Here is a 12762-nt window from a genome sequence, read left to right on the forward strand (position 1 = left end):
TAACAGAGGTGGATTATAATCCAGAGGGGAGGGAAGGGATTTTAAATCAGCCTCTGTTTTTAAATGACAACATAAAGATACATGAGCGAGATATCTATTTTAAGAAGTGGCTACAAGTGGGGATTGTAAAAATGAGGGATGTTTTATGGGAGTGGAAAGAGGGATTTTTGCCACTCCAAGTGATTATGGATGCGATGGAGGAGGAGAAGGAGGATTTTAATGTGATGGTTTTAAGAAAACAGTATGAAGATGTCAAGAAAGCAATCCCGAGGCAATGGCTAGATGAGATTAACAAGAAGGAAGGAAAAGAAAAGAAAATAACGGTGTTTTTAAAATATAAAGATAAGAAGGTGGATTTTAATTTGTGCACTGTAAAAATGTTTTATGAGTTTTTTATAAACAGAGTTTTTAAAGAACCTGTGGCCAACCAGGTCTGGCTAAGGAACTTTAATGGAATAGAAGAGAAAGACATCTGGAAGAATAGAACATGGAAATGGTTGGATGTGGATTTAGAATGTTTAGATTATTTTATTAGACAAAATGTGATTTATACAGAAATGAGATTGTGTTTAATGCAGAAAGAAATAAATGCCCAATGTAAAGTCTGCAAAAAAGAAGATGAAGGGATTTTACATTTGTTTTTATTCTGTGAAAAGCTAAACCCATTTTTTAATGAACTGAAAGAAATTGTCAAAGAATTAAGAGAAAATGAAGAGGTCACTGAATGGAATAGATTTTTTATGCTGGGAATGACAGAAAACAAAGAAAATAGGAAGCTTGTGAATTTGTTTTTAATCCTGGCGAAAAAAGCAATATGGAAAAGAAGGAATGTAGCAAGAAACAGAGATTTTACTCTAAATCTATGGGTGCTTTTTAAACAGATGGTAGAAGATTATGTGAAAATGTTGCATAATTATTTTAAATTGGAGAACAAGATGGGGGAATTTTACAAAATTTTTACCAAAAATGTCATGTGTGTTTTTAAACAAAAGCAATTGTACCTGCCAAAAGAGGATGAACTGGTTTTGTACATATGAGAAAAGCTTCAAGAACTTAAACATGGAAGCAATTACCAATGATACATATGTATTTTGTCCACATTGCACTTTTAACATGTAATTGAGGTTGTTAATGTAATCAAATGTATATGTGAAGAGAAATTAATAAAAAAATAAATAAAAAAATGCAGGCCCGAACTCGTCTGATCTCGGAAGCCAAACAGGGCTGGGCCTGGTTAGTACTTGGATGGGAGACTTCCTGGGTATACCAGGTGCTGTAAGATTTTTCTTTTCCTTGTTTGTTTTAACTCATACACTCCCCCCTGGCTCAACTGGGATATATTTATTTATCCTTGGAAATTGGTTGTTTGATTGATTGATTTTCTTTCATTTAGCTTTCTCTGTGGCAAAAGACAGCTTGCTCATTTATCTTGCCTCCTACAGAAAGCAGTAGAGGGTTTTTTTTTTTGCTCTTTCTTGACTGCAACATACAGAGTTGGAAAGTACAAACAAAGTGCAGTGCTTCCAAAATTTGGTGGACACATCCGAAAGAAAGCGTCCTGAGGTCATTTTTTAAGTAGAGAAGAGTTTTCTTTGGCCACTGGATTATTATTATGTGTTAAGCATATAATTGTGCAGCTGAGTATGCCCTTTTTAGCAAACAACATGGAAGCTATGACACAGGTATGCAGAAAAAGGTATTGTGGACGGCTCCTGTGAAATTGAATGAATAGAGAGGAGGCACTTACCTTTTCAAAAAGAGAAATAAATAAAAATAGACAATGTCTGAGAGGAAAGGGCCTGTTGTCTCTTTTTTTAGAGCTGCAGTACAAGACATATTTTAATGATGGGAGAGCAGCATAAGGATGCGTGCAGTGCGCTTGCTTTAAATGGCCTGCTGGTAGCCGCAGCACTCGCTTACGGCCATACCACCCTGTGCAGGCACGAACTCGTCTGATCTCGGAAGCCAAACAGGACTGGGCCTGGTTAGTACTTGGATGGGAGACTTCCTTGTAATACCAGGTGCTGTAAGGTTTTTCTTTTCCTTGTTTGTTTTAACTCATACACTCTCCCCTGGCTCAACTGGGATATATTTATTTATCCTTGGAAATTGGTTGTTTGATTGATTGATTTTCTTTCATTTAGCTTTCTCTGTGGCAAAGGACAGCTTGCTCATTTATCTTGCCTCCTACAGAAAGCAGTAGAGGGTTTTTTTTTTGCTCTTTCTTGACTGCAACATACAGAGTTGGAAAGTACAAACAAAGTGCAGTGCTTCCAAAATTTGGTGGACACATCCGAAAGAAAGCGTCCTGAGGTCATTTTTTAAGTAGAGAAGAGTTTTCTTTGGCCACTGGATTATTATTATGTGTTAAGCATATAATTGTGCAGCTGAGTATGCCCTTTTTAGGAAACAACATGGAAGCTATGACACAGGTATGCAGAAAAAGGTATTGTGGACGACTCCTGTGAAATTGAATGAATAGAGAGAAGGCACTTACCTTTTCAAAAAGAGAAATAAATAAAAATAGACAATGTCTGAGAGGAAAGGGCCTGTTGTCTCTTTTTTTAGAGCTGCAGTACAAGACATATTTTAATGATGGGAGAGCAGCATAAGGATGCGTGCAGTGCGCTTGCTTTAAATGGCCTGCTGGTAGCCCCAGCCCTCGCTTATGGCCATACCACCCTGTGCAGGCCTGTGAGTGAGACCAGTTGGTACAATCCAGGAAGTGAGTGGTGGCAGTGGGGAGAGAGAGGCTCTCCTATACTTTTTTGTTCTTTGTTGTTGGCTTTGTTAATATATTTTTGATAGTGTTTTTTTATTTTTCAAACCACCTCCCAGCAGCTTGGTGCTGACTGTTTTTTTTTTTTTTTTTTTTTTAATTTTGGATTAACTGATGGATCTCAAGGAAAACAACATGGAAACGGCTGGAGAAACACGGATGGATTTTGACAAAGGATTGGACAAACGACCACGAGTTGGACAAAGAATAAATGAAGAAGGGAACATAAGAAATGAAAAAGAAGGAATTATTCTAAAGATGCCACAGTGATTGTTGGTTTGGAAGGAGTGCAAGATGGGAAAGCTGAAGATATTATCAAGATGGTGACAGAGAAAATTGGTGGAGGAAATATCTTGGCGGTAAGGCCCAGGCAGGGCAAAGAATATGAAATTACTTTAAGAAATGAGGAGATGTGTGACACGCTATTGGATGGAATAACAATCAAAGGAAAGGGTTGTGGAGTAAGAAAACTGCAGTCAAGGGAATATATGGTATCTTTTATGCATCTGCCTGCTTATCTTGAGGACAAAGACATTTGTAATAAATTGCAAGCGTGGGGAGTGTGCCCAACATCACAAATTAAAAGAAGGGTATATCCTGGCACGGAAGTGGAAGATGGAACGCGATTTGTTCGAGTTGGATTCCCAGATCAAGTGGTCTCCCTACCATATAGCACAAAGTTTGAGACGGCGGAGGGAACACAGTTTTTCCGGGTAATTCATGATCGGCAGGTGAAGACCTGTCGAATGTGTATGAATCCGGGACATATCCTTAAGGACTGTCCGGACTTTAAATGTTACCAATGTGAGGAGCAAGGCCACTTTGCGAGGGACTGTGAAGCAGTAAGGTGCCCAGATTGCCACAAAGTTCTTGACAAATGTGAATGTTGGATGGAAGATGAAGAGGAGGAACCAAATACAGAGGTTGGAACAGAGGAGGAAAGTGAACAAATGCATAAAGAAGCGGAAAAAGCAGAGTCAAACAATGCCAGGGTTGAAGAGTCTGAGGCTGAAGGGGAACTGGAGGAAGGTGGAATACAAGGTGATGTAGGAGAACAAATGCTGTATGAAACAGGGTCACTAAAGGTTACTCCACCAGAGGACAGAGAAGGGGAACAGAACGAAGATCAACAAAGGGAGGATGAACAAAGAGAAGATGAGGAAGAGACTGAGAAACAAAAGACTGAAGGATACAAAAGAGACAGAGAAATGGGTCGTGTGCATAGAAGAAGATCACTCAAGGTAAAGCCAAATGTTGATTCTGCTAAAAAGAGAAAAGAAAAACTGATAGAAAAAACTGTACATAGAGGCAGATTTGAGGTTTTAAGTGGTTTAGAGGAGGAGATGGTAGAAATAATGAAGGGATGATTATTTTGAAATATCTACTGCTCATAATGAGTATAAGAATTGTATCTTGGAATGCAAGAGGTTTGTTGAATGTGACAAAATTTGAAAAAATGAAAGAGATATGTAAAGGAGAAAATATAATTTTATTACAGGAAACAAATTGGAAAGATGAGGTAATAGAGGATTTAAAAAAAAGATGGAATGGTGAAATATTATATAATAACGGCGATGGAAGAAAAGGAAGGGGAGTGGCAATTTTAATCCAAAAAGATGTGATTGGGAAATGGAATGTGGTTTTTGATGATGGAAATGGAAAATGTCTAGCATTAGAAATAAGTAATGGGGAAGAAACTTTTGTTTTATGCAATGTACATGCGCCAACAGAGGAAAAGGAAAAGAGGCTTTTCTTTAATGTTTTGAGGAGTTTAATAGAAAAGTACAGAAAAGTTATTTTAATGGGGGATTTCAATACGGTTTTTAGCCAAATGGATATGGCAGAAGGAATGGTTTATAGATCAGATAATGCAAGAAAAGAGCTGAAGTCTTTAATGGAAGAAAATGACTTAATTGATATCTGGAGAGATAGAAATGAAAAAAGAAGGGAATACTCAAGAAGACAATTAGTAGGCAATTTCATATGCAGAACAAGAATTGATTATGTATTAAATACACGATTTTTAGAACAATATATTGAAAAGGTGTATTATAAAGAAACGTCTTTTAGTGATCATAGTCTTGTTTTTATTCAAATGGATTTTAACAGAACACATAGGGGACCAGGAGTGTGGATTTTAAATGCAGAAATTTTAAATAATGAAGGCTATAAATTGGAAATAGAAAGAATTTTAGAAAAAGAAAAGGAAAGTAAAATGTATAAAGAAGACAAGAGAATATGGTGGGATAACGTAAAATATGAAATTAGGACATTTTCCATAAAGTTGTGTAAACTGCAACAAAGGGTAAAGAAACAAAAAGAAAGAGATGTCAGAAAAGAACTAAAGGAAGAATTAAGCAAAGGTGAAGGGAATGTGCAGAGGATAATTTTGATGGAAGAGGAACTAAGTAAAATTGAAGAGGGAAAGTACAGAGGAGCAATGATAAGAAGTAAGGCAAAATATACAGTGGAGGGAGAAAAATGTACCAAATTTTTTTAATCTTGAAAGAAGTAGGAGAAAAGCAGAAACAATAAAAGTAATTAAAGGGAAAGATGGAAGAAGTATTAAAGAAATAAAAGAAATATTAAAAGAAGTTAAAGAGTTTTATGAGGAACTGTTTAAGATGAAAGGAGTAGATGAAAAGGAAAAGTATTTTGTTTTGAAGCAAGTGAAGGCAAGAGTAAACAAAGAAGACAGAGAAAAATGTGATGGGAAGATAACAAAAGAAGAGATAGAGGAAGCAATTAATCAATTAAAGGGAAAGAAAAGTCCAGGCATAGATGGATTAACAAATGAATTTTATAAAGTTTTTAGAGATAAATTAAGTAACATTTTAAAAGAGGTGTATGAAGAGATTTTTAAAAAAGATAAGGTAAATGAAATGATGGGAATAGGTCTAGTTAAAATAATATTCAAGAGGAAGGGAGACCGAGGGGATTTAAAAAATTTTAGGCCTATCACAATGTTGAACACAGACCTTAAAATTGTAGCCAAGATTTTAGCAAACAGACTGAAAAATGTTTTACCGAAGATAATTTTATCAAATCAATCATACGGAGTCAAAGGAAGAGATATATCAGATACAATCAGCAATATAAGGGATGTAATAAGCTATATGAATGAAGAAAGGAAGAATGGATATGTAATAAGTTTAGACTTTGAAAAAGCATTTGACAGGGTGGAACATGAGTTTTTATTTGCGATTTTAAGACAATTCGGTTTTGGAGGAAACTTTATCAAATGGATAAAAATTATGTATAAAGATGCAATGAGTTTCATTAAATGTAATGGATTCTTAACAGATGCTTTCAAGATAACTAGATCCATAAGGCAAGGTTGTCCGTTATCTGCCCAATTGTATTCTCTAGTGGCAGAGCCTCTGGGAATGATGATAAAAGAAGAAACAAGAATAAAAGGTATAGAGATTGAAAAAGGAAGAGAGGGGCAAAAGATTTATCAGTATGCCGATGATACTACTTTGATAATCAGAAATATAGAAAGTATTAAATCAGCAATGGAACTTATTCAGAAATTCTGTAAGGGGACAGGAGCAAAGATAAATTTGGAAAAAACTGTCTGTATGAGATTTGGGGAAGCACCTATTTTACCTAACTATTTTGCTTTTGAAGAAAAAGAGGAGCATAAGATATTAGGGGTTATTTTGGGAAAAGATGAGCAGAGATCAAGAGATAAAGGATGGGAAGTGATTGTGGGAGAAATGGAAAGAAGATTGATTTTCTGGAAGCAAAGAGATTTAGAATTGAAAGGAAGAGTTTTAATTGCTAATAGCCTAATGTTGTCAAAAATGTGGTATGTATTATCAGTAACTGCAATACCAAAGTGGGTTATAATGAGAGTTAAACATTTTGTTTCAAATTTTTTATGGAATAATAAGCCCCCAAGAATAGCATATGATACGCTGATTGGTAAAAAGGAGGAAGGAGGGATTGGGTTAATGGATGTGGAACAAAGGAAAAAAAGTATGAGGGTGAAAACGGTAAAGAGATATCTCAATGGAGGAAAAGTGCAAGAATGGAAAACAATAATGAAATACTTTTTAAATAAATGCTCTAACTTACAAATTGGAGATGATATCTTATGGATGAAGGTGAAAAAAGGTATGATTAAGGGAATGCCAGAGTTTTATAAAGAGGTTTTAGATGCTTGGACAGACTTTTTACCGCACATTGATTTTAGGCCTCAAGGAAAGGAAAACCTACTAAACCAGCCATTGTTTTTAAATGCAAATATTACATTAGGAACAAAGGAAGTGTTTTCAAAGAAGTGGTTAGATGTGGGTATCAAAAGAGTAAGAGATGTTTTATATGAATATAAGGAAGGGTTTTTGCCTGTCCAATTTGTGATAGATGCAATGGATGAGGCAAAGGAAGATTTCAAATTAAGTACTGTTAAAACACAATATGAAAATGTTAAGAAAGCAATACCCAAAAAATGGATTGAAAGAATAGCGAGCAAAGAAAATGAGGAAGAGAAAATAGAAATATTTTTCAAAGATGGGGAGAAGCAAATATCTTTTAACATTTGTACCCTAAAGAAGTTTTATCAATGCTTCAGAGCACAGGTTTTTAAAAAACCAAATGTGAATCAGTTCTGGGTTAGACATTTTCCTGAAATAGATGAAGAAAATATATGGAAAAATATAAGTTGGACATACCTGGATGTTAAAATAGAATGTCTGGATTATTTTATAAGACATAATGTTATAATGTCCGAAATGAGATTATGTAAAATTGGTATGGAAAAAAATGCAATTTGCAAAGTATGTGAAAAGGAAGACGAAGGGATTTTACATCTGTTTTTATATTGTACTGAATTGGGGAGTTTTTTTAAGGTTTTAAAAATGATGATACAACAGCTAAGGGAAAATAATGAGATTCTAAACTGGAATGAATTGATAATAATGGGTATAAATGAGAAATGTCAGAACAAGAAAGTGATCAATCTATGTATAGCATTGGGAAAATATGCAATATGGAAAAGAAGAAACATAGTCAAAAGTAAAAACTGTAGAATCAACTTGTGGAAGTATTTTAAAAGAAAAATGGAAGACTATGTAAAGATGCTGTATGATTTTTTTAAAATGGAAAAGAAAATCAATATTTTTTATGGTGTGTTTTCAAGCAATGTCCAAATTACTTTAAGGAATTTTGAAATAAACGTACCAGAAATGTTGGAATTTGAAGGGTTTGGAGTTGGAAATGAATGTGTAAATTAAAAAAGTGTGCAGACCTACTCTGAAATTAACTCTTTTTGTATTATTAATTTGGATTTGTTTGTTTATGGTTTTATGAGGTAATACATGGAAAGGAATAATGTTTATTTATTTATTTGTGGTTTGTTTTCTTTTTTGTTTTTTTTTTGTGATTTTTTAAGACTTTGTTTGTAATAGAATAATTTTGAATAGAGAGATGTGTCATCCTGTTGAATGTTTTTTATAATAAAAAAAAAAAAAAAAAAAATGCAGGCCCGAACTCGTCTGATCTCGGAAGCCAAACAGGGCTGGGCCTGGTTAGTACTTGGATGGGAGACTTCCTGGGAATACCAGGTGCTGTAAGATTTTTCTTTTCCTTGTTTGTTTTAACTCATACACTCCCCCCTGGCTCAACTGGGATATATTTATTTATCCTTGGAAATTGGTTGTTTGATTGATTGATTTTCTTTCATTTAGCTTTCTCTGTGGCAAAGGACAGCTTGCTCATTTATCTTGCCTCCTACAGAAAGCAGTAGAGGGTTTTTTTTGCTCTTTCTTGACTGCAACATACAGAGTTGGAAAGTACAAACAAAGTGCAGTGCTTCCAAAATTTGGTGGACACATCCGAAAGAAAGCGTCCTGAGGTCATTTTTTAAGTAGAGAAGAGTTTTCTTTGGCCACTGGATTATTATTATGTGTTAAGCATATAATTGTGCAGCTGAGTATGCCCTCTTTTAGCAAACCACATGGAAGCTGTGACACAGGTATGCAGAAAAATGTATTGTGGACGACTCCTGTGAAATTGAATAAATAGAGAGGCACTTACCTTTTCAAAAAGAGAAATAAATAAAAATAGACAATGTCTGAGAGGAAAGGGCCTGTTGTCTCTTTTTTTAGAGCTGCAGTACAAGACATATTTTAATTATGGGAGAGCAGCATAAGGATGTGTGCAGTGCGCTTGCTTTAAATGGCCTGCTGGTAGCCGCAGCACTCGCTTACGGCCATACCACCCTGTGCAGGCCCGAACTCGTCTGATCTCGGAAGCCAAACAGGGCTGGGCCTGGTTAGTACTTGGGTGGGAGACTTCCTGGGAATACCAGGTGCTGTAAGATTTTTCTTTTCCTTGTTTGTTTTAACTCATACACTCCCCTGGCTCAACTGGGATATATTTATTTATCCTTGGAAATTGGTTGTTTGATTGATTGATTTTCTTTCATTTAGCTTTCTCTGTGGCAAAGGACAGCTTGCTCATTTATCTTGCCTCCTACAGAAAGCAGTAGAGGGTTTTTTTTGCTCTTTCTTGACTGCAACATACAGAGTTGGAAAGTACAAACAAAGTGCAGTGCTTCCAAAATTTGGTGGACACATCCGAAAGAAAGCGTCCTGAGGTCATTTTTTAAGTAGAGAAGAGTTTTCTTTGGCCACTGGATTATTATTATGTGTTAAGCATATAATTGTGCAGCTGAGTATGCCCTCTTTTAGCAAACCACATGGAAGCTGTGACACAGGTATGCAGAAAAAGGTATTGTGGACGACTCCTGTGAAATTGAATAAATAGAGAGGCACTTACCTTTTCAAAAAGAGAAATAAATAAAAATAGACAATGTCTGAGAGGAAAGGGCCTGTTGTCTCTTTTTTAGAGCTGCAGTACAAGACATATTTTAATGATGGGAGAGCAGCATAAGGATGCGTGCAGTGCGCTTGCTTTAAATGGCCTGCTGGTAGCCACAGCACTCGCTTACGGCCATACCACCCTGTGCAGGCCCGAACTCGTCTGATCTCGGAAGCCAAACAGGGCTGGGCCTGGTTAGTACTTGGGTGGGAGACTTCCTGGGAATACCAGGTGCTGTAAGATTTTTCTTTTCCTTGTTTGTTTTAACTCATACACTCCCCCCTGGCTCAACTGGGATATATTTATTTATCCTTGGAAATTGGTTGTATGATTGATTGATTTTCTTTCATTTAGCTTTCTCTGTGGCAAAGGACAGCTTGCTCATTTATCTTGCCTTCTACAGAAAGCAGTAGAGGGTTTTTTTTTTTTGCTCTTTCTTGACTGCAAAATACAGAGTTGGAAAGTACAAACAAAGTGCAGTGCTTCCAAAATTTGGTGGACACATCCGAAAGAAAGCGTCCTGAGGTCATTTTTTAAGTAGCGAAGAGTTTTCTTTGGCCACTGGATTATTATTATGTGTTAAGCATATAATTGTGCAGCTGAGTATGCCCTCTTTAGCAAACCACATGGAAGCTGTGACACAGGTATGCAGAAAAAGGTATTGTGGACGACTCCTGTGAAATTGAATGAATAGAGAGGCACTTACCTTTTCAAAAAGAGAAATAAATAAAAATAGACAATGTCTGAGAGGAAAGGGCCTGTTGTCTCTTTTTTAGAGCTGCAGTACAAGACATATTTTAATGATGGGAGAGCAGCATAAGGATGTGTGCAGTGCGCTTGCTTTAAATGGCCTGCTGGTAGCCGCAGCACTCGCTACGGCCATACCACCCTGTGCAGGTCCGAACTCGTCTGATCTCGGAAGCCAAACAGGGCTGGGCCTGGTTAGTACTTGGGTGGGAGACTTCCTGGGAATACCAGGTGCTGTAAGATTTTTCTTTTCCTTGTTTGTTTTAACTCATACACTCCCCTGGCTCAACTGGGATATATTTATTTATCCTTGGAAATTGGTTGTTTGATTGATTTTCTTTCATTTAGCTTTCTCTGTGGCAAAGGACAGCTTGCTCATTTATCTTGCCTCCTACAGAAAGCAGTAGAGGGTTTTTTTTGCTCTTTCTTGACTGCAACATACAGAGTAGGAAAGTACAAACAAAGTGCAGTGCTTCCAAAATTTGGTGGACACATCCGAAAGAAAGCGTCCTGAGGTCATTTTTTAAGTAGAGAAGAGTTTTCTTTGGCCACTGGATTATTATTATGTGTTAAGCATATAATTGTGCAGCTGAGTATGCCCTCTTTTAGCAAACCACATGGAAGCTGTGACACAGGTATGCAGAAAAAGGTATTGTGGACGACTCCTGTGAAATTGAATAAATAGAGAGGCACTTACCTTTTCAAAAGAGAAATAAATAAAAATAGACAATGTCTGAGAGGAAAGGGCCTGTTGTCTCTTTTTTAGAGCTGCAGTACAAGACATATTTTAATGATGGGAGAGCAGCATAAGGATGTGTGCAGTGCGCTTGCTTTAAATGGCCTGCTGGTAGCCGCAGCACTCGCTACGGCCATACCACCCTGTGCAGGCCCGAACTCGTCTGATCTTGGAAGCCAAACAGGGCTGGGCCTGGTTAGTACTTGGATGGGAGACTTCCTGGGAATACCAGGTGCTGTAAGATTTTTATTTTCCTTGTTTGTTTTAACTCATACACTCCCCCCCTGGCTCAACTGGGATATATTTATTTATCCTTGGAAATTGGTTGTTTGATTGATTGATTTTCTTTCATTTAGCTTTCTCTGTGGCAAAGGACAGCTTGCTCATTTATCTTGCCTCCTACAGAAAGCAGTAGAGGTTTTTTTTTGCTCTTTCTTGACTGCAACATACAGAGTTGGAAAGTACAAACAAAGTGCAGTGCTTCCAAAATTTGGTGGACACATCCGAAAGAAAGCGTCCTGAGGTCATTTTTTAAGTAGAGAAGAGTTTTCTTTGGCCACTGGATTATTATTATGTGTTAAGCATATAATTGTGCAGCTGAGTATGCCCTCTTTTAGCAAACCACATGGAAGCTGTGACACAGGTATGCAGAAAAAGGTATTGTGGACGACTCCTGTGAAATTGAATGAATAGAGGAGGCACTTACCTTTTCAAAAAGAGAAATAAATAAAAATAGACAATGTCTGAGAGGAAAGGGCCTGTTGTCTCTTTTTTAGAGCTGCAGTACAAGACATATTTTAATGATGGGAGAGCAGCATAAGGATGCGTGCAGTGCGCTTGCTTTAAATGGCCTGCTGGTAGCCGCAGCACTCAGCTACGGCCATACCACCCTGTGCAGGCCCGAACTTGTCTGATCTCGGAAGCCAAACAGGGCTGGGCCTGGTTAGTACTTGGATGGGAGACTTCCTGGGAATACCAGGTGCTGTAAAATTTTGCTTTTCCTTGTTTGTTTTAACTCATACACTCCCCCCTTGCTCAACTGGGATATATTTATTTATCCTTGGAAATTGGTTGTTTGATTGATTTTCTTTCATTTAGCTTTCTCTGTGGCAAAGGACAGCCTGCTCATTTATCTTGCCTCCTACAGAAAGCAGTAGAGGGTTTGTTTTTTTTGCTCTTTCTTGACTGCAACATACAGAGTAGGAAAGTACAAACAAAGTGCAGTGCTTCCAAAATTTGGTGGACACATCCGAAAGAAAGCGTCCTGAGGTCATTTTTTAAGTAGAGAAGAGTTTTCTTTGGCCACTGGATTATTATTATGTGTTAAGCATATAATTGTGCAGCTGAGTATGCCCTCTTTTAGCAAACCACATGGAAGCTGTGACACAGGTATGCAGAAAAAGGTATTGTGGACGACTCCTGTGAAATTGAATAAATAGAGAGGCACTTACCTTTTCAAAAGAGAAATAAATAAAAATAGACAATGTCTGAGAGGAAAGGGCCTGTTGTCTCTTTTTTAGAGCTGCAGTACAAGACATATTTTAATGATGGGAGAGCAGCATAAGGATGCGTGCAATGCGCTTGCTTTAAATGGCCTGCTGGTAGTCGCAGCACTCAGCTACGGCCATACCACCCTGAGGGCGCTATAGAGCAAACAGGAAGTGAGTTGGCAGTT

At 37.1% G+C, this 12762-nt stretch overlaps 6 pseudogenes; all 6 read left to right on the forward strand.

Moving 5' to 3' along the window:
* Nucleotides 1-1914: 1914 nt before the first annotated feature.
* On the forward strand, nt 1915-2033 carry LOC127629350 (uncharacterized; annotated as a pseudogene).
* Nucleotides 2034-8985: 6952 nt separating this feature from the next.
* Nucleotides 8986-9104, forward strand: LOC127629347 (uncharacterized; annotated as a pseudogene).
* Nucleotides 9105-9728: 624 nt separating this feature from the next.
* Nucleotides 9729-9847, forward strand: LOC127629355 (uncharacterized; annotated as a pseudogene).
* A 628-nt stretch (nt 9848-10475) lies between these two features.
* On the forward strand, nt 10476-10594 carry LOC127629410 (uncharacterized; annotated as a pseudogene).
* A 618-nt stretch (nt 10595-11212) lies between these two features.
* On the forward strand, nt 11213-11331 carry LOC127629404 (uncharacterized; annotated as a pseudogene).
* A 628-nt stretch (nt 11332-11959) lies between these two features.
* On the forward strand, nt 11960-12078 carry LOC127629408 (uncharacterized; annotated as a pseudogene).
* The last annotated feature ends 684 nt before the right edge of the window (nt 12079-12762 follow it).

This window comes from Xyrauchen texanus, chromosome 35, assembly GCF_025860055.1.
Source record: "Xyrauchen texanus isolate HMW12.3.18 chromosome 35, RBS_HiC_50CHRs, whole genome shotgun sequence".
Taxonomy (NCBI): Eukaryota; Metazoa; Chordata; class Actinopteri; order Cypriniformes; family Catostomidae; genus Xyrauchen; species Xyrauchen texanus.